Source organism: Leptodactylus fuscus, chromosome 3, assembly GCF_031893055.1.
Source record: "Leptodactylus fuscus isolate aLepFus1 chromosome 3, aLepFus1.hap2, whole genome shotgun sequence".
In the NCBI taxonomy this organism is placed as follows: domain Eukaryota; kingdom Metazoa; phylum Chordata; class Amphibia; order Anura; family Leptodactylidae; genus Leptodactylus; species Leptodactylus fuscus.
Genome location: NC_134267.1, coordinates 246467587 through 246495487, shown reverse-complemented (window position 1 = coordinate 246495487; position 27901 = coordinate 246467587). Strand labels below are relative to the sequence as shown.

Genomic DNA, 27901 nt, shown 5'->3' with positions numbered 1-27901 from the left:
GGATATATCTGGACCGGACAGGTCCATTCCGCAGGTCAGAAAACCTACTTGTCAATTTTTTTGGTCACAACAGGGGTAATAAGGCGTCCAAGACTACTCTGTCAAGGTGGATCAGAGAAGCCATCTCAGTGGCCCTTCAGACACAGGGGCTGCCGGTCCCAGAATTTTTGCGAGCCCATGCTACCAGGGCGGTAGCGGCGTCTTGGGCAGAGAGGCAGTCCCTCTCAGTAGACCAGATCTGTGCGGCTGCATCTTGGTCTTCCCACTTGACTTTCGCCAGGCACTATAGATTGGACTGGCATACCTCCAAGGCGAAGTCCTTTGGTTACTCAATCCTGACCTCAGCTTGTCAGGATCGCCCTCCCTAGAAGGGGTATTACTTGTTAAGTCCCCATCTTGTGCTGCTGTTTGGGCGTAGGGGGAATGGAAGATTATATAGATAATCTGTTTTCCCTTAGCCCAAACAGCAGCACAAAGCTCCCTCCCTTGGCTTGTTAAGATTATATGTGGTCTTATGCTATATGGTACTTGGAGACTAACACAGGGAGGGGGAGGTCTCCTAGGCCTTTTATGGGAGGGAACTTGTTAGTTTATTAAAAGTTCCACCTGTCCTAACAGTACACAGGGGCAGGAATACCCCATCTTGTGCTGCTGTTTGGGCTAAGGGAAAACAGATTATCTATATAATCTTCCATTCTTTCATATTTTGGCAGAAAATGTAGGCTGCTTAATAATGTGGGACAGCCTTCTTAACTAGTCTTGTCTTTAATTGGACACACCTGCCAAACTAATTAGCACAGGCGTCTGCAATGGCTACCAGTGATATAACGAGCCCTGACACACATCACCAGCAATGAGATTACCTGACAAACAAAAACACTCTCACCTTATCACTCCGAAAGACTTTCTGCATAATAATGTAGAACACAACTAGCTGCGTCAGGAGGGGGAGCGAATATCAGGGGACACCCCAGATTTGCAGCTTATGGGGGAAAAGACACCAGAAGTGACCCCCAGAGTGACCTCCCCAATCATAGGAGCTACTGGGGATATAGAAGGGATTGGAGTTCCCAATGTCCTCCGCACAGTTTACAACTTCAAGTAACGACATCGATATCTCCAACCCTGGGGCAAAGAACAGGAAAGCCGACAATACTGAATACAGAGCACGGGCAGCTTCTAGCGGTATATAAAACCGCATGTGCAGATGACATAAAAAGTCCTAATAAAATGAGACTTTATACTGTGTGGTAGCCAGGAAACGGGGCGCTATGCCATGGGGGGGAACCAAGTCAAAATTATGCTAAGTGTTTGCTAGTTAAGTCCCTTTATATATTTATTGTACCGTGTCTGTGTATATATTTATATATGTATCTGTAGGGGGGGGGAGGCCTCAGTTGCCCAAAAGAACCTGGAGCTGGCCATGTATATACACAGGTTCAGTGATATAACACCCTCAGATATATCCGCACGTTCTGTGATATATAACACCCTCAGATATATCCGCACGTTCTGTGATATATAACACCCTCAGATATATCTGCACGTTCTGTGATATATAATACCCTCAGATATATCCGCACGTTCTGTGATATATAACACCCTCAGATATATCCGCAGGTTCTGTGATATATAACACCCTCAGATATATCCGCACGTTCTGTGATATATAACACCCTCAGATATATCCGCACGTTCTGTGATATATAACACCCTCAGATATATCCGCACGTTGTGTGATATATAACACCCTCAGATGTATCCGCACGTTCTGTGATATATAACACCCTCAGATATATCTGCACGTTCTGTGATATATAACACCCTCAGATATTTCTGCACGTTCTGTGATATATAACACCCTCAAATATATCTGCACGTTCTGTGATATATAACACCCTCAGATATTTCTGCACGTTCTGTGATATATAACACCCTCAGATATATCCGCACGTTCTGTGATATATAACACCCTCAGATATATCCGCACGTTCTGTGATATATAACACCCTCAGATATATCCGCACGTTGTGATATATAACACCCTCAGATATATCCGCACGTTCTGTGATATATAACACCCTCAGATATATCCGCACGTTCTGTGATATATAACACCCTCAGATATATCCGCACGTTCTGCGATATATAACCCCCTCAGATATATCCGCACGTTCTGCGATATATAACCCCCTCAGATATATCCGCACGTTCTGTGATACATAACACCCTCAGATATATCCGCACGTTCTGTGATATATAACACCCTCAGATATATCCGCACGTTCTGTGATATATAACACCCTCAGATATATCCGCACGTTCTGTGATATATAACACCCTCAGATATATCGGCACGTTCTGTGATATATAACCCCCTCAGATATATCCGCACGTTCTGTTATATATAACACCCTCAGATATATCCGCACGTTCTGTGATATATAACACCCTCAGATATATCCGCACGTTCTGTGATATATAACACCCTCAGATATATCCGCACGTTCTGTGATATATAACACCCTCAGGTATATCCGCACGTTCTGTGATATATAACACCCAGATATATCCGCACGTTCTGTGATATATAACACCCTCAGATATATCCGCACGTTCTGTAATATATAACACCCTCGGATATATCCGCACGTTCTGTGATATATAACACTCTCAGATATATCCGCACGTTCTGTGATATATAACACCCTCAGATATATCCGCACGTTCTGTGATATATAACACCCTCAGATATATCCGCACACTCTGTGATATATAACACCCTCAGATATTTCTGCACGTTCTGTGATATATAACACCCTCAGATATATCCGCACGTTCCGTGATATATAACATCCTCAGATATATCCGCACGTTCTGTGATATATAACCCCCTCAGATATATCCGCACGTTCTGTGATATATAACACCCTCAGATATATCCGCACGTTCTGTGATATATAACCCCCTCAGATATATCCGCACGTTCTGTGATATATAACCCCCTCAGATATATCCGCACGTTCTGTGATACATAACCCCCTCAGATATATCCGCACGTTCTGTGATACATAACACCCTCAGATATATCCGCACGTTCTGTGATATATAACACCCTCAGATATATCCGCACGTTCTGTGATATATAACTCCCTCAGATATATCCGCACGTTCTGTGATATATAACCCCCTCAGATATATCCGCACGTTCTGTGATATATAACCCCCTCAGATATATCCGCACGTTCTGTGATATATAACCCCCTCAGATATATCCGCACGTTCTGTGATATATAACCCCCTCAGATATATCCGCACGTTCTGTGATATATAACACCCTCAGATATATCCGCACGCTCTGTGATATATAACACCCTCAGATATATCCGCACGTTCTGTGATATATAACACCCTCAGATATATCCGCACGTTCTGTGATATATAACCCCCTCAGATATATCCGCACGCTCTGTGATATATAACACCCTCAGATATATCCGCACGTTCTGTGATATATAACCCCCTCAGATATATCCGCACGTTCTGTGATATATAACCCCCTCAGATATATCCGCACGTTCTGTGATATATAACCCCCTCAGATATATCCGCACGTTCTGTGATATATAACCCCCTCAGATATATCCGCACGTTCTGTGATATATAACACCCTCAGATATATCCGCACGTTCTGTGATATATAACACCCTCAGATATATCCGCACGTTCTGTGATATATAACACCCTCAGATATATCCGCACGTACTGTGATATATAACACCCTCAGATATATCCGCACGCTCTGTGATATATAACCCCCTCAGATATATCCGCACGTTCTGTGATATATAACCCCCTCAGATATATCCGCACGTTCTGTGATATATAACACCCTCAGATATATCCGCACGCTCTGTGATATATAACACCCTCAGATATATCCGCACGTTCTGTGATATATAACACCCTCAGATATATCCGCACGCTCTGTGATATATAACACCCTCAGATATATCCGCACGCTCTGTGATATATAACACCCTCAGATATATCCGCACGTTCTGTGATATATAACACCCTCAGATATATCCGCACGCTCTGTGATATATAACACCCATTTCACTGAAGAGGGACTTGACTCATCCACCAGGGAATAATATATTGATAAAACTTCACTTTTATCATTAAACTAATTAAAAATTGACAAACAAAAAGTGAATCAAAACTGTGCCCTTCACACAATCCACCATATAAAATCTTATCAGATATCCCTAGGGAAGGGGAACTGAATCCTGCATCTATTGCACACCTTGCATCTCTGCCTCCCTCATAACCATCAGATGTGCACCTAAGACTCCACAGGTTGAAGCCCGAGAGAGACACATGCGTGAGCTCAGTGGGATACTCCCCCACCCCTCCGAGGCTACCGACCTAATGTCACACCAACGGAGAGGGGAGGACTGGCTGTGACTGAACTCAGGCTGCCCGTGTGTGGATGCTACACCATTAACCCATTAGCGACCCTACGCGTTTCCGCTCTGTGAGGAGATTCATCAGGGGTCTATTTCTTGGTTTTCCCTATCAGACTTCCAAGTTTGTTAAACATCACAATATGTGGTAGATGGTCTGACCGCCAGCAGGACCGCCGCCAAATGGTCAGCGGTGAATTCTTCACTCTGATGACATCACCGCAGGTCCTGTACTCAATACAAGGCAGAAGAAGCTCCGCCCCCTCATGACATCACCACAGGTCCTTCATCCTTCTCCTCTCCTGAGCTCCGCCCCCATGTACTGGTCACATGATAGCGGTGACATCATCACAGGTCCTTCAGCTCTTGCTGCTCCTGCTCGGTGGTCAGTGCTGTTTTCTTGTTCTCTCTGTTATCAGCCATTATCCCAGGCTATAGATATATATATATACTGTATATGCAGCAGTGACTGCTCTCTCTGTTATCAGCCATTACCCCAGGCTATATATATATATACTGTATATACAGCAGTGGCTGCTCTCTCTGTTATCAGCCATTACCCCAGGCTATAGATATATATATACTGTATATACAGCAGTGACTGCTCTCTCTGTTATCAGCCATTACCCCAGGCTATAGATATATATATATATACTGTATATACAGCAGTGACTGCTCTCTCTGTTATCAGCCATTATCCCAGGCTATAGATATATATATATACTGTATATACAGCAGTGACTGCTCTCTCTGTTATCAGCCATTACCCCAGGCTATAGATATATATATATACTGTATATACAGCAGTGACTGCTCTCTCAGGACAGGCCTGCGTCCCGGGTCATGTGACATCTGACGTCATTTCATAAGGACGCCAGTGGAGAAGACAGCGTAGGAGTTGGGGACAGGTAAGAAACAGTAATTTTTTATGTTTTTCTTCCTCTGGGTCTACGATAATCATACTCTGGGATCTGAAAAGATATATAGAGTATAATAATTGTTTATGAGTGTCCACTATGGGGTATAATACTGTGTGCAGGGGCCACTATGGGGCATAATACTGTGTGCAGGGGCCACTATGGGACATAATACTGTGTGCAGGGGCCACTATGGGACATAATACTGTGTGCAGGGACCACTATGGGACATAATACTGTGTGCAGGGGCCACTATGGGACATAATACTGTGTGCAGGGGCCACTATGGGGCATAATACTGTGTGCGGGGGCCACTATGGGACATAATACTGTGTGCAGGGACCACTATGGGACATAATACTGTGTGCAGGGGCCACTATGGGGCATAATACTGTGTGCAGGGGACACTATGGGACATAATACTGTGTGCAGGGGCCACTATGGGGCATAATATTGTGTGCAGGGGCCACTATGGGACATAATACTGTGTGCAGGGGCCACTATGGGGCATAATACTGTGTGCAGGGGACACTATGGGACATAATACTGTGTGCAGGGGCCACTATGGGGCATAATATTGTGTGCAGGGGCTACTATGGGACATAATACTGTGTGCAGGGGCCACTATGGGACATAATACTGTGTGCAGGGGCCACTATGGGGCATAATACTGTGTGCAGGGGCCACTATGGGACACAACACTGTGTGCAGGGGTCACTATGGGGGATAATACTGTGTGCAGGGGTCACTATGGGGGATAATACTGTGTGCAGGGGCCACTATGGGACATAATACTGTGTGCAGGGGCCACTATGGGACATAATACTGTGTGCAGGGGCCACTATGGGACATAATACTGTGTGCAGGGGCCACTATGGGACATAATACTGTGTGCAGGGGTCACTATGGGACATAATACTGTGTGCAGGGGCCACTATGGGACATAATACTGTGTACAGGGGTCACTATGGGGCATAATACTGTGTGCAGGGGCCACTATGGGACATAATACTGTGTGCAGGGGCCACTATGGGACATAATACTGTGTGCAGGGGCCACTATGGGGGATAATACTGTGTGCAGGGGCCACTATGGGACATAATACTGTGTGCAGGGGCCACTATGGGACATAATACTGTGTGCAGGGGCCACTATGGGGGATAATACTGTGTGCAGGGCTTACTAAGGGACATAATAGAGTGTGGAGGGGCCACTATGGGACATAATACTGTGTGCAGGGGCCACTATGGGACATAATACTGTGTGCAGGGGCCACTATGGGACATAATACTGTGTGCAGGGGCCACTATGGGACATAATACTGTGTGCAAGGGCCACTATGGGGTATAATACTGTGTGCAGGGGCCACTATGGGACATAATACTGTGTGCAGGGGTCACTATGGGACATAATACTGTGTGCAGGGGCCACTATGGGACATAATACTGTGTGCAGGGGCCACTATGGGGGACAATACTGTGTGCAGGGGCCACTATGGGGGATAATACTGTGTGCAGGGGCCACTATGGGGGATAATACTGTGTGCAGGGGCCACTATGGGGGATAATACTGTGTGCAGGGGCCACTATGGGACATAATACTGTGTACAGGGGTCACTATGGGGGATAATACTGTGTGCAGGGGCCACTATGGGACATACTACTGTGTGCAGGGGACACTATGGGACATAATACTGTGTGCAGGGGTCACTATGGGACATAATACTGTGTGCAGGGGCCACTAATGGACATAATACTGTGTGCAGGGGCCACTATGGGGGATAATACTGTGTACAGGGGTCACTATGGGGGATAATACTGTGTGCAGGGGCCACTATGGGGGATAATACTGTGTGCAGGTGTTAAATATCTTGTATTTGCCGGTGAGACTTGTGTCCACTGTCAAATATCCGGACCTGGCCTTGTCCACGATAGGAAGAAGTCAGCTTGTTATAAATCAGTGTAGAGGTTTATTAATATCTTGAAGGAAAACACAGGAACAGGGAAAATGTCCAAATAACACAAATATCAGTCAATTGTCAATAGCTTACATCTTCAGAGAAGTTAAATCATCTGGATATCTTGTAGTTACAGCTTGGTTCATGCTTGTCATCTGGTTGGTGGACTTGGGCTGGTTACGACGTCCATGGATGTCCATCTGCCTGGACCACCCACCCTGGTGTTCCCAAAGACAGACCTCCTGGTCTTCCCCTGGTCTTCCCAAAGACAGACCCAGACATGTGTATTTCTTACTCATTTATATTCATGAGAGTGGGTGTTACCTTCCATCTTGTAGCTATGTAAGGAGATTTCTAAAATAGTGTACTCTAACCGCACCCATGTTCCAAGAATATAAGACTATGATGTCAGTAGAGTGTTAACCCCATGTCTGCTAGAGAATATTGTAAATATATAATATTTAACATTTCCCCCTTTTGAGAGTGAAATATCTGTTTGAACTCTCAAGATATACCATACAACAATATTCATACAATTAGATTATATCTTCTTTGCTGAATACTGGAACTTAATTTTCATTGATTGTCCATGTAACAATAATTTCATCAATTTGCAATAAATTTTGTCATTAATAAATGTTATGGTATGTTATGGTAAACTGTGATCAAAGAGGAAAACAATTTGATCCACTATCTACCCTACACCTGATGAAGGCTCTTCTTTCATCGTCTGGTCTTCCGGTCATCTCTTCTTCCGTCATAATAGAAGGCTTATTACCACAAATGTAGTTCTTGACTTAAAGTCCTTTATAGATTTCCTCCGTGTTGTGCAGATATTATAACATTGTCCATTAAAGTTCATATTATGAAGATATTGATATAACAAAGTCCATATGTTATGTTTCACTTCACCAAGACATAGACTGTAGAGGGTTTTTTCCTTCTGTAATTACTTTGACCTCCTGTCACTGTACAATCATGTGACACTTCTGGAGCAATACTGCAAAAGCAAGGCAAGTGTGAATTCTGACATCATCCCTGCTGCTTGTCAGTAAGGTTCAGTCCTGGAATCTCAGTCTCTTGGATAAACAATATCTGTGTTCGGGTTTTATCATTCATAACCCTTTTGCTCACCAAACAACTTGAAGTCTTGAAATAGAAAGGATTCCACCAAACATTGATGAGGACGTCTTTATATCTGTCCAATCATCAGCTGATCAAAGGTTCCAACCTCCAGCAATAATTTTTAAACACAGTCCTTGGCATAAGCTTAAGCATATAGCATCATACCTTCAGATTTTGTCTTTTTCCGCACATCTTCTTCTTGTAACTGTTAAAGTCTTTTTATTAACATTTGATATCAAACTTTATCATAATCTTGGACTTGATTGAAGATAAGTTTTCTTTCCCTAATAACTAAGCCAAACTAGGCAATTTACTAAACTATAATATCACAGTGTACCATACCACTCATTTATATATCAGACTTCTCTTTATATTGTATCAATATTTATATTTGACTTATAGAAATATTGATATTCATATTTGTATCAAACTTGAATACAGTCAATAAATTTATCAAACTATCAGATAATAGTACTTTGGATACAATAATCTATATAAACATCATATATCAACATATATATCTTTATATCTATATGTATGAATATATATATATGTACTTTACTTGTGATGACAAATTGCAACATGACTTTGAAATCTAATGTGATTTCATTATTAATTACCATTCTATAGACAATCACTATATTTATTCTTTAATTAGAACTTTTCACCAATTATACTAAACATATGTTCCTATATGAATGTGTTATCATACTTATCATACATTTTCTAAAGTTTAGTCACTTTATTTTCCTTTTTAAATAAGAAATAATTTTATTTTGAACATTACTTTATTAAATATCATTGTGTTCTTTATCTGAGACACAATATTAACCTTTATTCATAAAAACTTATGTGCCTAAAGTTTCCTCTTAACACTTCGTCTCTTCACAGACTCCTGTGACCTTTTTAACCTTTCAGATACCTCCAATACCAAGAATAGAGACAAGACTTAACATACTTGACTGTCTTTAACTTAACTGTATATATTCTTGTGTACTGGCTGTATGTGAATACCATATATATGAAATAAGTCTATAAAACATAAACATTTCAAAATATGTCACATCCTATAATCAGAAGTTTAAAGAATAAACCAGAGACTATCTCTCTTGATATCCCATATCCTTTGATGATATTATACTTCTCCTTTCATGAAGATGATAAGCTTATCTCATTTGCATATAAGACATTTATGTTTTCCCAATGTTTGTAGATGTTGATGTGTGTAAGTGTATGCAAGTGTGTGTGTACATGTAAGAATACATAATCAATAATAACAATAATACAATAATACATTACTGGCTATAGCTAACTAGATTTTCCACCATACCTAATATATTTATTATCCCATGATCCAATTACCACAATAAACCTTTATTCTTTGTCAGGTTTGAACAAATATATTGAAGAGCTATCTGTATCTTCTCAAAAGCTACTTTTTCCTACAGAATGTTCACCTAAAATAACCTTGCTTTGTAGTGCAGCTGTCACCTCTTCTCTCAGCTCATGTGACTTAAACACTTGGTTTTCCTGTAGGTATAAACATATGAGGTTCCTTTCAATGGATTTCACATATATTTGCTGATTTCCCAATTTAATATAGAGGATCATATAAGATAAAAAATAGAAAATAGAAAGAAATAGAAAAAGAAAATAGAAAATAGACGTCTTTGCTGGATAGATGTCTCTTTTTCCTTGTTGGATGCATCCTGATTTTCTTAGGCCTATTTGTGATGTCACAGATCTGTTGTATACACCAGTCGACACATAACACTTGACACTTATTCTGACCAGCCCATCAGGGTCACAGGTCACAATCTGTTGCTGTCAATCAACTGACCACATGAACGGACATTTAATTCACAATAAGTAAGAGCTCCATGCCTAGTTGCATGCCTCCATACACAAAATGGATTATAACTTGAAAATCCTAAAAACATGGACTTTACATGAAACTATTGAAAAACATGCTTAAGGTAAGTTATAACTTATATCACTTTATCATGCATTGTTATTAGTCACACCATGTTAATCTCTTTACTCATTAATCGTTAGACACTCCATGCATTCTTTTGGCTAGAAGGAAAGAATGAATGAATGGACATCACTGATTGAACTGCTGCATTTTTCCATATATCTATATCTGAAGAGAAAAATAGATAAACTTTAGCAAAAACCAAATTAATACAATAATGATTTTAACCAATGGACAGTTTAATAACTTTATGGATTCCTAATACTATTTGATCATATTCACATATTGTACATAACATGTTCCTCTCTGCATCCAGAGAGTGGACTATGACAAACCATCACCACACATCAGGCTCTCCTCCTGTGTGTATATATATATATATATTATGCTTATGATCCATAGTATTATTCACAATAGCATAATTATAATTATTTATAAACATCATCACATAATCATGTGGGTTATACCTGATCATTGGACTTCCCCTCATATAAATGGGATTTCTCTTTATATAGCCAAATAGTACGTAAGTAAATCTCAATAGACAGTCATTCCTTCAGAGATACTTTTACATTCGACCCCTGACCTCCTTTCAGATATATATTTTTAAGTTAAACCCATGAACTTCCAGTCAACACGTCCATCCATAATAGCCTCACCAGGTCATGAGAGAATGCCAAGCTTGCCCTTTTCCTAAGAATATAAGACAGGTCAGATGCCATTGGGTTACTGAAAAGATCTGACATTTTGGGGACATTCTTTTGGCTATCAATAGCAATATTGCTGGCTGAACTGGCTGGCTGAACCAATTTCTCTGTATTTTCAATTGACAATGGAATTTCAATTTGTGGATTTTCTTGCATGGCATATGGTTTATATGCAACATGTAATTTCCTACGTTTCTCATAGATTTTGTCACTTTCCCTCCTATAAATAGGGGACACTTTAACCTGATTTGACAGATGTCTCTTAATACGCTTTGCTTTTTGCTTTGGACATACTCGGTTTGCATTTGACATATGTTTCTCATGTGTTCTGGCCACGTCCAATAAACTAGCAGATTCAAATAAAGTCTTCTTATCTGAGGCACTGGCAAGGGTGACTGCATCCAAGAATTTGAACTTTTTAACAAAACTTTTCACCATAGATGAAGAGTTCACCTTTTCAATGACAGTTTTGTATGTCCTCTCAAATTTAGACATGAATGCAAATGTACATTCTTTTCTGCCAATCTTTATCTCATTCAGTATGTCAGATGTTGGCACGCTGTCACCTCTAGTGCACCAGATTAGTTTCTTTAATCTCTCCACATCACTGTCTTTTAACCATTTATTTGACTCGTTATCATAAGACATTTTTGCAGACAAATGTTCTGTAAAATCAATAGGAAGCCATAATTTAAACAATTTGTTTCTTTGTTCATTTGATAGATCAAACTTCTCTGCATGGCTTTCAAAAATTTCTGAGTTTCTACACACATGGATCTTTACATCATATGTGGGAATGGCTTTACTCAGATTGATCAAATATTCTTGAGATTTTAATTTCAATTTAGTTTCTTGTATCATTTGTTCCTCACCATCTATGGCCATTACTGCCACGTGGTGCTCTTTATCAACATGTTGAGATTCCTCATTATCTGTCTGAACAGATTTATGCATACTATTACGTAATTTCTTCTCTGTTACCACATCATTAAAAATCTTTACCAAAGAAGCAATATTCCTAAATACCTGCTTCTCTTTTGTAGAACAAATTCTATTTTCAATCTTAGAATTTGCCTGCTCACATTGTGTATACAAATCTTGCCATATACTCACTAAACTGTCACTAGACACAATTTTAAACTCAACGTTACATTTCTTAGACAATGACTCTTAATTTTTCCATACTTTAAAAGTAAAATCTTTACTCACCACTATAGAAAACTTCACCTTTAGCTTGTCCTTGGAACAGCTGGTCCCTGTCATCAGAACGTCTCAGTACGTCTGGCACTTGTGGTCCTTCTGTGTTTCCTCACAGGCTTTCCTCACACAGGCTTCTGTATCATATAACACGTGCAACAGTCATCTGTATCTCACCAATATAAGTTCTTTTTCGAAGTCTTCCTGAATCTTGCAATTCATACAACTTGCAAAACACTCCTCTCTTCCCCCTTAATTGCAAGTGAACGGAACGAGAAAAACAGGAAAAAAAACGACCGTGCTTGGCTCGCCACTGTTAAATAGCCATGAATTAACGGAGGAAGGCTGGCTCGCCACTGTTAAATATCTTGTATTTGCCGGTGAGACTTGTGTCCACTGTTAAATATCCGGACCTGGCCTTGTCCACGATAGGAAGAAGTCAGCTTGTTATAACTCAGTGTAGAGGTTTATTAATATCTTGAAGGAAAACACAGGAACAGGGAAAATGTCCAAATAACACAAATATCAGTCAATTGTCAATAGCTTACATCTTCAGAGAAGTTAAATCATCTGGATATCTTGTAGTTACAGCTTGGTTCATGCTTGTCATCTGGTTGGTGGACTTGGGCTGGTTACGACGTCCATGGATGTCCATCTGCCTGGACCACCCACCCTGGTGTTCCCAAAGACAGACCTCCTGGTCTTCCCCTGGTCTTCCCAAAGACAGACCCAGACATGTGTATTTCTTACTCATTTATATTCATGAGAGTGGGTGTTACCTTCCATCTTGTAGCTATGTAAGGAGATTTCTAAAATAGTGTACTCTAACCGCACCCATGTTCCAAGAATATAAGACTATGATGTCAGTAGAGTGTTAACCCCATGTCTGCTAGAGAATATTGTAAATATATAATATTTAACAGCAGGGGCCACTATGGGACATAATACTGTGTGCAGGGGCCACTATGGGGGATAATACTGTGTGCAGGGGCTACTATGGGGGATAATACTGTGTGCAGGGGCCACTATGGGGGATAATACTGTGTGCAGGGGCTACTATGGGGGATAATACTGTGTGCAGGGCTTACTAAGGGACATAATAGAGTGTGGAGGGGCCACTATGGGACATAATACTGTGTGCAGGGGTCACTATGGGACATAATACTGTGTGCAGGGGCCACTATGGGGGATAATACTGTGTGCAGGGGCTACTATGGGGGATAATACTGTGTGCAGGGGCCACTATGGGGGATAATACTGTGTGCAGGGGCTACTATGGGGGATAATACTGTGTGCAGGGCTTACTAAGGGACATAATAGAGTGTGGAGGGGCCACTATGGGACATAATACTGTGTGCAGGGGTCACTATGGGACATAATACTGTGTGCAAGGGCCACTATGGGACATAATACTGTGTGCAGGGGCCCCTATGGGACATAATACTGTGTGCAGGGGCCCCTATGGGACATAACACTGTGTGCAGGGGCCACTATGGGACATAATACTGTGTGCAGGGGCCACTATGGGGGATAATACTGTGTGCAGGGGCCACTATGGGGGATAATACTGTGTGCAGGGGCCACTATGGGACATAATACTGTGTGCAGGGGTCACTATGGGACATAATACTGTGTGCAGGGGCCGCTATGGAGGATAATACTGTGTGCAGGGGCCACTATGGGACATAATACTGTGTGCAGGGGCCACTATGGGACATAATACTGTGTGCAGGGGCCACTATGGGACATAATACTGTGTGCAGGGGCCACTATGGGGGATAATACTGTGTGCAGGGGCCACTATGGGGGATAATACTGTGTGCAGGGGCCACTATGGGACATAATACTGTGTGCAGGGGTCACTATGGGACATAATACTGTGTGCAGGGGCCGCTATGGAGGATAATACTGTGTGCAGGGGCCACTATGGGACATAATACTGTGTGCAGGGGCCACTATGGGACATAATACTGTGTGCAGGGGCCACTATGGGACATAATACTGTGTGCAGGGGCCACTATGGGGGATAATACTGTGTGCAGGGGCCACTATGGGGGATAATACTGTGTGCAGGGCTTACTAAGGGACATAATAGAGTGTGGAGGGGCCACTATGGGACATAATACTGTGTGCAGGGGTCACTATGGGACATAATACTGTGTGCAAGGGCCACTATGGGACATAATACTGTGTACAGGGGCCACTATGGGACATAATACTGTGTGCAGGGGCCACTATGGGACATAATACTGTGTGCAGGGGCCACTATGGGACATAATACTGTGTGCAGGGGCCCCTATGGGACATAATACTGTGTGCAGGGGCCCCTATGGGACATAATACTGTGTGCAGGGGCCACTATGGGACATAATACTGTGTGCAGGGGCCACTATGGGATATAATACTGTGTGCGGGGGCCACTATGGGGGATAATACTGTGTGCAGGGGCCACTATGGGACATAATACTGTGTGCAAGGGCCACTATGGGACATAATACTGTGTGCAGGGGCCACTATGGGACATAATACTGTGTGCAGGGGCCACTATGGGACATAATACTGTGTGCAGGGGACACTATGGGACATAATACTGTGTGCAGGGGCCACTATGGGACATAATACTGTGTACAGGGGTCACTATGGGACATAATACTGTGTACAGGGGTCACTATGGGGCATAATACTGTGTGCAGGGGCCACTATGGGACATAATACTGTGTACAGGGGTCACTATGGGATATAATACTGTGTGCGGGGGCCACTATGGGGGATAATACTGTGTGCAGGGGCCACTATGGGGCATAATACTGTGTGCAGGGCTTACTAAGGGACATAATAGAGTGTGGAGGGGCCACTATGGGACATAATACTGTGTGCAGGGGCCACTATGGGACATAATACTGTGTGCAAGGGCCACTATGGGACATAATACTGTGTGCAGGGGCCACTATGGGACATAATACTGTGTACAGGGGTCACTATGGGGCATAATACTGTGTGCAGGGGCCACTATGGGACATAATACTGTGTGCAGGGGCCACTATGGGACATAATACTGTGTGCAGGGGCCACTATGGGGGATAATACTGTGTGCAGGGGCCACTATGGGACATAATACTGTGTGCAGGGGCCACTATGGGACATAATACTGTGTGCAGGGGCCACTATGGGACATAATACTGTGTGCAGGGGCCACTATGGGACATAATACTGTGTGCAGGAACCACTATGGGACATAATACTGTGTGCAGGGACACTATGGGACATAATACTGTGTGCAGGGGTCACTATGGGACATAATACTGTGTGCAGGGGCCACTATGGGGGATAATACTGTGTGCAGGGGCCACTATGGGGGATAATACTGTGTGCAGGGGCCACTATGGGACATAATACTGTGTGCAGGGGCCACTATGGGACATAATACTGTGTGCAGGGGTCACTATGGGACATAATACTGTGTGCAGGGGCCACTATGGGACATAATACTGTGTGCAGGGGCCACTATGGGACATAATACTGTGTGCAGGGGCCACTATGGGGGATAATACTGTGTGCAGGGGTCACTATGGGACATAATACTGTGTGCAGGGGCCACTATGGGGGATAATACTGTGTGCAGGGACCACTATGGTACATAATACTGTGTGCAGGGGCCACTATGGGGGATAATACTGTGTGCAGGGGCCACTATGGGACATAATACTGTGTGCAGGGGCCACTATGGGACATAATACTGTGTGCAGGGGCCACTATGGGGGATAATACTGTGTGCAGGGGCCACTATGGGACATAATACTGTGTGCAGGGGCCACTATGGGGGATAATACTGTGTGCGGGGGCCACTATGGGACATAATACTGTGTGCGGGGGCCACTATGGGACATAATACTGTGTGCAGGGGCCACTATGGGACATAATACTGTGTGCAGGGGCCACTATGGGACATAATACTGTGTGCAGGGGCCACTATGGGGGATAATACTGTGTGCAGGGGCCACTATGGGACATAATACTGTGTGCAGGGGCCACTATGGGACATAATACTGTGTGCAGGGGCCACTATGGGGGATAATACTGTGTGCAGGGACCACTATGGGACATAATACTGTGTGCAGGGGCCACTATGGGGGATAATACTGTGTGCAGGGACCACTATGGGACATAATACTGTGTGCAGGGGCCACTATGGGGCATAATACTGTGTGCAGGGGTCACTATGGGACATAATACTGTGTGCAGGGGCCACTATGGGGGATAATACTGTGTGCAGGGGCCACTATGGGACATAATACTGTGTGCAGGGGCCACTATGGGACATAATACTGTGTGCAGGGGCCACTATGGGGGATAATACTGTGTGCAGGGACCACTATGGGACATAATACTGTGTGCAGGGGCCACTATGGGGGATAATACTGTGTGCAGGGACCACTATGGGACATAATACTGTGTGCAGGGGCCACTATGGGACATAATACTGTGTGCAGGGGCCACTATGGGACATAATACTGTGTGCAGGGGCCACTATGGGGGATAATACTGTGTGCAGGGGCCACTATGGGACATAATACTGTGTGCAGGGGCCACTATGGGGGATAATACTGTGTGCAGGGACCATTATGGGACATAATACTGTGTGCAGGGGCCACTATGGGGGATAATACTGTGTGCAGGGACCACTATGGGACATAATACTGTGTGCAGGGGCCACTATGGGGCATAATACTGTGTGCAGGGGTCACTATGGGACATAATACTGTGTGCAGGGGCCACTATGGGACATAATAGAGTGTGGAGGAGGGGGTCGGATCACTTTTCCGCTTACTAAAGTCCACCCCCATCTCCTTGGTCTTCCCAGCATTAATCCTGAGCTGGTTCCGCTGACCCCAGTCCACACAGTCCCGGTATAAGTCTCTGTGGTCTCCGTCTGTGGTGAGGCCGACTATAGCAGAGACATCGGAGGACTTCTGTAAGTAACAGCTGGAGGAGTTGTACCTAAAGTCAGCAGTGTACAGTGTGAGCAGGGGCGAGAGCTGGAGCTTTGGTGCCCCCTGTACCATCACCATTTGGCTCCTGGTACCATCTTTATGCTGATGACACCCAGCTATATACCTCATCTATATACCCCTGCACTAATACAGAACCCCAGTGACTGTCTCTGCTGTCTCTTACATCATGTCTTCTCTTTCTTGTGACGTAACCCTGATATCTCCATTTGTCTCTTACTATTACACTGAGGTGACATGCCCGCTGTCTGAGGATTGTATGTGCCTCAGATCTCACCTGTACCCCATATACTCACACACTTGCACGCTCCTGTCACCTGATTGTTCCACCGATTCTCTCTCATCTTGACTATTACAATTCTAATTGTTCTTCCTATTACTAATCTCTCCCCACTACAATCTGTCCTGAATGCGGCCGTCAGACCCTGTCACTCCGGTACACAGATACATCTACCTTGTGTCAGTCTGTATTGGTTGCCCGTCTATTACAGAATACAATATACAATGATCATACTCGCCCACAAATCCATCCATAGCGCTGCACCCCCTATATCTCCTCTCTGGTCACTGTCTACCGTCCTAATCGTCCTCTCCAGTCTGCCAATGACCTTAGACTTGCGTCCTCTGTTATCTGAACATCCCTCTCCCGTCTCCAAGACTTTTCTGGAGCTGCACCAGTGCTCTGGAATGTTCTACCCTGGACAATCCGATTAATCCCCAACTAAAGCAAAACCTAGCAAACAAGTCCTCTGACCTCTTGTGTCCCCCTATCACCTCATAGATTGTAAGCTCTTCTGTCTAGGCCCTCACTCCTATTGTTTGATATGTTTACTTCTTTGTCACATTGTAGTGTCGCATCTCTCCATGTGTCCTCTGATTTGTAAAGTGCTACAGAATATGTTGGTGCTATATAAATAAAATTATTACAGGGCTACTGGGGGCGCTGTATACCAGCCAGGGACAGAAATAGATTTGACAGGCTGATTAGAAGGGCCGGCTCTGTTCTGTCCAATATAGGTGGTGGGTGACAGAAGGACACTGCCCGTGGTGAGCTCCATGCTGGAGAACAACTCCCACCTCATGTATGGGACCGTGATGGCACTGGGCAGTACTGTCAGTGACCGACTGCTTCACCCCAAGTGTGAGAAGGAGCCATCGGAGATCCACCCACGGTCAGGCTGTATAATCTACATCAGGCCGAGCGAAGACACTCCGCACACAGAACTAAATGGTCCTGAAGTTCTGATATCTTTCCTACGATCTTCTTTATCTTTTTATCTGAGCTTTTTTTTTCTTGTATTATTAGTGTATTGTCTATGTTGCTATTAGAGGTGAGCGATTACTGTAGGGATCAGCCAATCCGAACAGCACGCTCCATAGAAATGAATGGATGCACCTGGTACTTCCGCTTTGACAGCGGCCGGCCGCTTAACCCCCTGCGTGCCACCTACGTCCATTCATTTCTATGCGAGCGTGCTGTTCGGATCGGCTGATCCCTACAGTACTCGCTCATCTCTAGTTGCTATAACACACTGAATATCCCCATGATGGCTCTTCTACTTCTACTTCTTTTTCTTCTTCTCCTCCTCTATGATTTCGGGCCCCTCCTCTCTCCTGCACTACTAGATCCTCCAGCTCATCCAGTTTCCTCCTCTTCTCCTCCAGACGCTCCTTCTCCTGAATGACCCACCAAGGATGGACAAGGACAGGACTGAGATCACCAGAAGAATATTAGACTTCACCTTGGAGATCATCTCCCTGCTGAGCGGAGAGGTATCTGTACTACATTTCTATCATCTATCTGCTGAGCGGAGAGGTATCTGTACTACATTTCTATCATCTATCTGCTGAGCGGAGAGGTATCTGTACTACATTTCTATCATGTATCTGCTGAGCGGAGAGGTATCTGTACTACATTTCTATCATCTATCTGCTGAGCGGAGAGGTATCTGTACTACATTTCTATCATGTATCTGCTGAGCGGAGAGGTATCTGTACTACATTTCTATCATCTATCTGCTGAGCGGAGAGGTATCTGTACTACATTTCTATCATCTATCTGCTGAGCGGAGAGGTATCTGTACTACATTTCTATCATCTATCTGCTGAGCGGAGAGGTATCTGTACTACATTTCTATCATGTATCTGCTGAGCGGAGAGGTATCTGTACTACATTTCTATCATCTATCTGCTGAGCGGAGAGGTATCTGTACTACATTTCTATCATCTATCTGCTGAGCGGAGAGGTATCTGTACTACATTTCTATCATGTATCTGCTGAGCGGAGAGGTATCTGTACTACATTTCTATCATCTATCTGCTGAGCGGAGAGGTAACTGTACTACATTTCTATCATCTATCTGCTGAGCGGAGAGGTAACTGTACTACATTTCTATCATGTATCTGCTGAGCGGAGAGGTATCTGTACTACATTTCTATCATGTATCTGCTGAGCGGAGAGGTAACTGTACTACATTTCTATCATCTATCTGCTGAGCGGAGAGGTATCTGTACTACATTTCTATCATGTATCTGCTGAGCGGAGAGGTATCTGTACTACATTTCTATCATCTATCTGCTGAGCGGAGAGGTATCTGTACTACATTTCTATCATCTATCTGCTGAGCGGAGAGGTATCTGTACTACATTTCTATCATCTATCTGCTGAGCGGAGAGGTAACTGTACTACATTTCTATCATCTATCTGCTGAGCGGAGAGGTATCTGTACTACATTTCTATCATCTATCTGCTGAGCGGAGAGGTATCTGTACTACATTTCTATCATCTATCTGCTGAGCGGAGAGGTATCTGTACTACATTTCTATCATCTATCTGCTGAGTGGAGAGGTATCTGTACTACATTTCTATCATCTCCCTGCTGAGCGGAGAGGTATCTGTACTACATTTCTATCATGTATCTGCTGAGCGGAGAGGTATCTGTACTACATTTCTATCATCTATCTGCTGAGCGGAGAGGTATCTGTACTACATTTCTATCATCTATCTGCTGAGCGGAGAGGTATCTGTACTACATTTCTATCATCTCCCTGCTGAGCGGAGAGGTATCTGTACTACATTTCTATCATGTATCTGCTGAGTGGAGAGGTATCTGTACTACATTTCTATCATGTATCTGCTGAGCGGAGAGGTATCTGTACTACATTTCTATCATCTCCCTGCTGAGCGGAGAGGTATCTGTACTACATTTCTATCATGTATCTGCTGAGCGGAGAGGTATCTGTACTACATTTCTATCATGTATCTGCTGAGTGGAGAGGTATCTGTACTACATTTCTATCATCTATCTGCTGAGCGGAGAGGTATCTGTACTACATTTCTATCATCTATCTGCTGAGCGGAGAGGTATCTGTACTACATCTCTATCATCTATCTGCTGAGCGGAGAGGTATCTGTACTACATTTCTATCATCTATCTGCTGAGCGGAGAGGTATCTGTACTACATCTCTATCATCTATCTGCTGAGCGGAGAGGTAACTGTACTACATTTCTATCATCTATCTGCTGAGCGGAGAGGTATCTGTACTACATTTCTATCATCTATCTGCTGAGCGGAGAGGTATCTGTACTACATCTCTATCATCTATCTGCTGAGTGGAGAGGTAACTGTACTACATTTCTATCATCTATCTGCTGAGCGGAGAGGTATCTGTACTACATTTCTATCATCTATCTGCTGAGCGGAGAGGTATCTGTACTACATTTCTATCATCTATCTGCTGAGCGGAGAGGTATCTGTACTACATTTCTATCATCTATCTGCTGAGCGGAGAGGTATCTGTACTACATTTCTATCATCTATCTGCTGAGCGGAGAGGTATCTGTACTACATTTCTATCATCTATCTGCTGAGCGGAGAGGTATCTGTACTACATTTCTATCATCTATCTGCTGAGCGGAGAGGTATCTGTACTACATTTCTATCATCTATCTGCTGAGCGGAGAGGTAACTGTACTACATTTCTATCATCTATCTTTCAGTCTATCATTTGCGGGCTCTGTTTCCTCCCCTCTTTCCCTTGCTATTGGGGTTCCTCAGGGCTCAGTCCTCGGCCCCCTGCTCTTTTCTCTCTACACAGCCCCCATTGGACAAACCATCGCCAGATTTGGCTTCAGGTACCATCTTTATGCTGATGACACCCAATTATACACATCTTCCCGTGACATCACCCCTGTACTCATACAGAACACCAGTGACTGTCTCTCTGCTGTCTCTAATATCATGTCCTCGCTCTATCTGAAACTAAATCTCTCTAAGACTGAACTACTACTGTTTCCACCATCTAACAGATCTGTCACTGATATATCCATTGCAGTCTCAGGCCTTACTATAACTCCTAGGCAGCATGCCCGCTGCCTCGGGGTCATATTTGACGCAGACCTTTCCTTCACCCCTCATATTGAATCACTCGCACGTTCATGTTACCTCCACCTCAAAAACATCTCCAGAATACACCCTTTCCTTACCAGAGATACACTAAAGACACTTATTGTCTCTCTGATTCATTCTCGCCTTGACTACTGTAACTCCTTACTAATCCGTCTTCCCCTCACTAAACTCTCCCCTCTACAGTCTATTCTGAATGCAGCGGCCAGGCTCATCTATCAGGCTAGACGCTACAGCGATGCCTCCGGTCTGTGCCGGTCACTACAGCGAGGCCTCCGGTCTGTGCCGGTCACTACAGCGAGGCCTCCGGTCTGTGCCGGTCACTACAGCGAGGCCTCCGGTCTGTGCCGGTCACTACAGCGAGGCCTCCGGTCTGTGCCGGTCACTACAGCGAGGCCTCCGGTCTGTGCCGGTCACTACAGCGAGGCCTCCGGTCTGTGCCGGTCACTACAGCGAGGCCTCCGGTCTGTGCCGGTCACTACAGCGAGGCCTCCGGTCTGTGCCGGTCACTACAGCGAGGCCTCCGGTCTGTGCCGGTCACTACAGCGATGCCTCGGGTCTGTGCCGGTCACTACAGCGAGGCCTCCGGTCTGTGCCGGTCACTACAGCGAGGCCTCTGGTCTGTGCCGGTCACTACAGCGATGCCTCCGGTCTGTGCCGGTCACTACAGCGAGGCCTCCGGTCTGTGCCGGTCACTACATTGGCTGCCTATTCATTATAGAATAAAATATAAAGTTATCCCCCTCCCCCACAAGGCTCTCCATAATGCCGCACCTCCCTACATCTCCTCTCTCATCTCTGTCTACCGCCCAACCCGTGTTCTCCGCTCACTCAATGATCTAACACTTACATCCTCTATTATCAGAACCTCCCACGCTCATATACAAGACTTCTCCCGAGCTGCACCACTTCTCTGGAATGCTCTACCCCGGACAATCAGATTAACTCCCAATTTCTACAGTTTCAAACGCAAACTAAAGACGCATCTTATCAGACCGGCCGATCACAATTCCTAATGCACAAAATTGTCTGAACACTGTATAAGCAATGCCGCCCCTGCTACCTCCTGTGTCACCCCCTCTACCTCATAGATTGTAAGCTCTTTTGAGCAGGGCCCTTAGTCCCATTGTGTGAAATGACGTTCTTTGTTATGTATGTCTGTATCTGAACCCTATAAATTGTACAGTGCTGCGGAATATGTTGGCGCTATATAAATAAAATGTATTATTATTATTATCTATCTGCTGAGCGGAGAGGTATCTGTACTACATTTCTATCATGTATCTGCTGAGCGGAGAGGTATCTGTACTACATTTCTATCATGTATCTGCTGAGCGGAGAGGTATCTGTACTACATTTCTATCATGTATCTGCTGAGCGGAGAGGTATCTGTACTACATTTCTATCATGTATCTGCTGAGCGGAGAGGTATCTGTACTACATTTCTATCATGTATCTGCTGAGCGGAGAGGTAACTGTACTACATTTCTATCATGTATCTGCTGAGCGGAGAGGTATCTGTACTACATTTCTATCATGTATCTGCTGAGCGGAGAGGTATCTGTACTACATTTCTATCATGTATCTGCTGAGCGGAGAGGTATCTGTACTACATTTCTATCATGTATCTGCTGAGCGGAGAGGTATCTGTACTACATTTCTATCATCTATCTGCTGAGCGGAGAGGTATCTGTACTACATTTCTATCATCTATCTGCTGAGCGGAGAGGTATCTGTACTACATTTCTATCATCTATCTGCTGAGCGGAGAGGTATCTGTACTACATTTCTATCATGTATCTGCTGAGCGGAGAGGTATCTGTACTACATTTCTATCATCTATCTGCTGAGCGGAGAGGTATCTGTACTACATTTCTATCATCTATCTGCTGAGCGGAGAGGTATCTGTACTACATTTCTATCATCTATCTGCTGAGCGGAGAGGTATCTGTACTACATTTCTATCATGTATCTGCTGAGCGGAGAGGTATCTGTACTACATTTCTATCATCTATCTGCTGAGCGGAGAGGTATCTGTACTACATTTCTATCATGTATCTGCTGAGCGGAGAGGTATCTGTACTACATTTCTATCATCTATCTGCTGAGCGGAGAGGTATCTGTACTACATTTCTATCATCTATCTGCTGAGCGGAGAGGTATCTGTACTACATTTCTATCATCTATTGTCTCTACACAGGAATACTCACTGGTGAAGAAGACATCAGGGGACTATGTGGCCCCCAGCAGCCGGGGCCCCATCACAGAGCCAGGAGGAGGAGGGAGCAGGAGCCGGGGCCCCATCACATCCCCTCCCCCTCTCTCCCTGATACATGAGCAGAAGATTCTAGAACTCGCCAACAAGATGCTGGAGCTGCTGACTGGAGAGGTGACACTGCTGGGAATGCTGGGAAATTCTCCAGTAACAGCCCTGGAGGGGGAGGGGTGATGACTGTATCATTGTGTTGTCAGGTTCCTATAAGGTGTCAGGATGTCGCTGTCTATTTCTCCATGGAGGAGTGGGAGTATTTAGAAGGACACGAGGATCGGTACAAGGAGGTGATGATGGAGGACCCCCGGCCCCCCCAGACATCACATGGTAAGAGGAGATATATATATTATATACAGACCCCCGGCCCCCCGGACATCACATGGTAAGAGGAGATATATATATTATATACAGACCCCCGGCCCCCCCGGACATCACATGGTAAGAGGAGATATATATATTATATACAGACCCCCGGCCCCCCCGGACATCACATGGTAAGAGGAGATATATATATTATATACAGACCCCCGGCCCCCCCGGACATCACATGGTAAGAGGAGATATATATATTATATACAGACCCCCGGCCCCCCCGGACATCACATGGTAAGAGGAGATATATATATTATATACAGACCCCCGGCCCCCCCGGACATCACATGGTAAGAGGAGACATATATATTATATACAGACCCCCGGCCCCCCCGGACATCACATGGTAAGAGGAGATATATATATTATATACAGACCACCGGCCCCCCCGGACATCACATGGTAAGAGGAGATATATATATTATATACAGACCCCGGCCCCCCCGGACATCACATGGTAAGAGGAGATATATATATTATATACAGACCCCCGGCCCCCCCCGAACATCACATGGTAAGAGGAGATATATATATTATATACAGACCCCCGGCCCCCCCGGACATCACATGGTAAGAGGAGACATATATATTATATACAGACCCCCGGCCCCCCCGGACATCACATGGTAAGAGGAGATATATATATATTATATACAGACCCCCGGCCCCCCCGGACATCACATGGTAAGAGGAGATATATATATTATATACAGACCCCCGGCCCCCCCGGACATCACATGGTAAGAGGAGATATATATATTATATACATACCCCCGGCCCCCCCGGACATCACATGGTAAGAGGAGATATATATATTATATACAGACCCCCGGCCCCCCCGGACATCACATGGTAAGAGGAGATATATATATTATATACAGACCCCCGGCCCCCCCGGACATCACATGGTAAGAGGAGATATATATATTATATACAGACCCCCGGCCCCCCCGGACATCACATGGTAAGAGGAGATATATATATTATATACAGACCCCCGGCCCCCCCGGACATCACATGGTAAGAGGAGATATATATATTATATACAGACCCCCGGCCCCCCCGGACATCACATGGTAAGAGGAGATATATATATTATATACAGACCCCCGGCCCCCCCGGACATCACATGGTAAGAGGAGATATATATATTATATACAGACCCCCGGCCCCCCCCCCGGACATCACATGGTAAGAGGAGATATATATATTATATACAGACCCCCGGCCCCCCCGGACATCACATGGTAAGAGGAGATATATATATTATATACAGACCCCCGGCCCCCCCGGACATCACATGGTAAGAGGAGACTATATCTCTCTATATTATAAAAATGAATTTCTGTCTGTCTGTCTGTTCTCTAATGCGAACCAAACGACTGGACCGATCTTCACCAAATTTGGTACAGAGATACTTCAGGTATCCGGGAAGGTTTAAGATGAGACTCCAACTCACTCGGACGTACCGTTGCTGAGATACAGCATTCCAAACACAGTGCCCCCCCCCCCCCCTTAGTCAATACAAACCTGCAAGACTTTCAATTATATTCCAACTGCAATACACACGGTCACTCCACATGCACAATACAACACTGATATCCAAACTGAGATACACGAATCAGAGGATTAGATACACAGATCAGTACACAGTATCACACGCCAAAGGATTAGATACACGCGTCTGCACACAGTCCCACAAACCAGAGGATTAAATACGCACTTCTGCACACAGTTCCACACACTGAAGGATTAGATACGCGCGTCTGCACACTTTTGTACACGCCATAGGATTAGATACACACGTCTGCACAGAGTACCACATGCCTTAGGAATAGATACACGCGTCTACACACAGTTCCACACTCCAGAGGATTAGATACGCATGTCTGCACATAGTTCCACACGCCGAAGGATTAGATACGTGTGTGTGTACACAGTACCACACTTTGGAGGATTAGATACATGCCTCTGCACACAGTACCACAAGCCAGACAATTAGATACGCGTCTCCGCACACAGTATCACACGGGGGAGGATTAGATACGCGCGTCTACACACAGTACCACATGCCATAGGATTAGATACGCGCGTCTGCACACAGTACCACATGCCGGGGGATTGGATACGCACGTCTACACACAGTTCCACACGCTGTAGGATTAGATACGCGCCTCTTCACAAAATTCCACACAGGGTAGGATTAGATACACGTGTCTTCACACAGTTGTACACGCCATAAGATTAGATACACGCATCTGCACACAGTACCACATGCCGTAGAATTACACATGTCTGCACACAGTACCACATGTAGTAGGATTAGATACGCGCGTCTACACATAGTTCCACACGCCGAAGGATTAGATACGTGTGTGTGTACACAGTACCACACTTTGGAGGATTAGATACATGCCTCTGCACACAGTACCACAAGCCAGACAATTAGATACGCGTCTCCGCACACAGTATCACACGGGGGAGGATTAGATACGCGCGTCTACACACAGTACCACATGCCATAGGATTAGATACGCGCGTCTGCACACAGTACCACATGCCGGGGGATTGGATACGCACGTCTACACACAGTTCCACACGCTGTAGGATTAGATACGCGCCTCTTCACAAAATTCCACACAGGGTAGGATTAGATACACGTGTCTTCACACAGTTGTACACGCCATAAGATTAGATACACGCATCTGCACACAGTACCACATGCCGTAGAATTACACATGTCTGCACACAGTACCACATGCCATAGGATTAGATACGCGCGTCTACACACAGTTCCACACTCCAGAGGATTAAATACGCGCGTCTGCACACAGTACTACACGCCAGAGGATTAGATAAGCGTGTCTGCACACAGTACCAAATTCCATAGGAATAGATACGCGCATCTGCACATAGTACCACATGCCGTAGGATTAGATACCTACGTCTACACACAGTTCCACATGCCGTAGGATTAGATACTCGCCTCTTCACACAATACCACACAGGGGAGGATTAGATACGTGCGTCTACACACAGTACCACACGACCGAGGGTTAGATGTGCGCGTCTGCAGACAGTTACACACGCTGAAGGATTAGATATGTGTGTCTGCTCTAAGTACCACACAGGGGAGGATTAGATACGCATGTCTTCACATAGTACCACTGCCAGAGGATTAGATACGCGTTTCTACACACAGTATCACACGGGGAAGGATTAGATATGCGCATCTGCACACAGTACCACACGCCAGAGGATTGGATATGCACATCTGCACACAGTTCCATACGCCGGAGGATTAGAAACGCGCGTCTGCACACAGTATCATATGCCGGGGGATTGGATACATGCGGCTGCACACAATACCACATGCCAGAGGATTGGATATGTGCATCTGCACACAGTTCCACACACCAGAGGATTAGATAAGCAGGTCTGAACACAGTACCACATGCCGTAGGATTAGATACATGCGCCTACTTACAGATCTA

At 44.6% G+C, this 27901-nt stretch overlaps 2 protein-coding genes across 2 annotated transcripts in view; both read left to right on the top strand.

The window, feature by feature from the left end:
• LOC142198394 (uncharacterized) overlaps positions 1-27901 on the top strand; it is a 1100421-nt gene that overhangs the window by 762762 nt on the left and 309758 nt on the right. The gene's annotated exons all lie outside the window — the stretch shown is intronic.
• Positions 24788-27901, top strand: part of LOC142198417 (uncharacterized) — a 52211-nt gene continuing 49097 nt past the window's right edge. The window contains exon 1 of the mRNA XM_075269451.1: positions 24788-24809. The gene's annotated coding sequence lies outside the window, so the exon portion shown is untranslated. The remainder of the gene's footprint in view (positions 24810-27901) is intronic.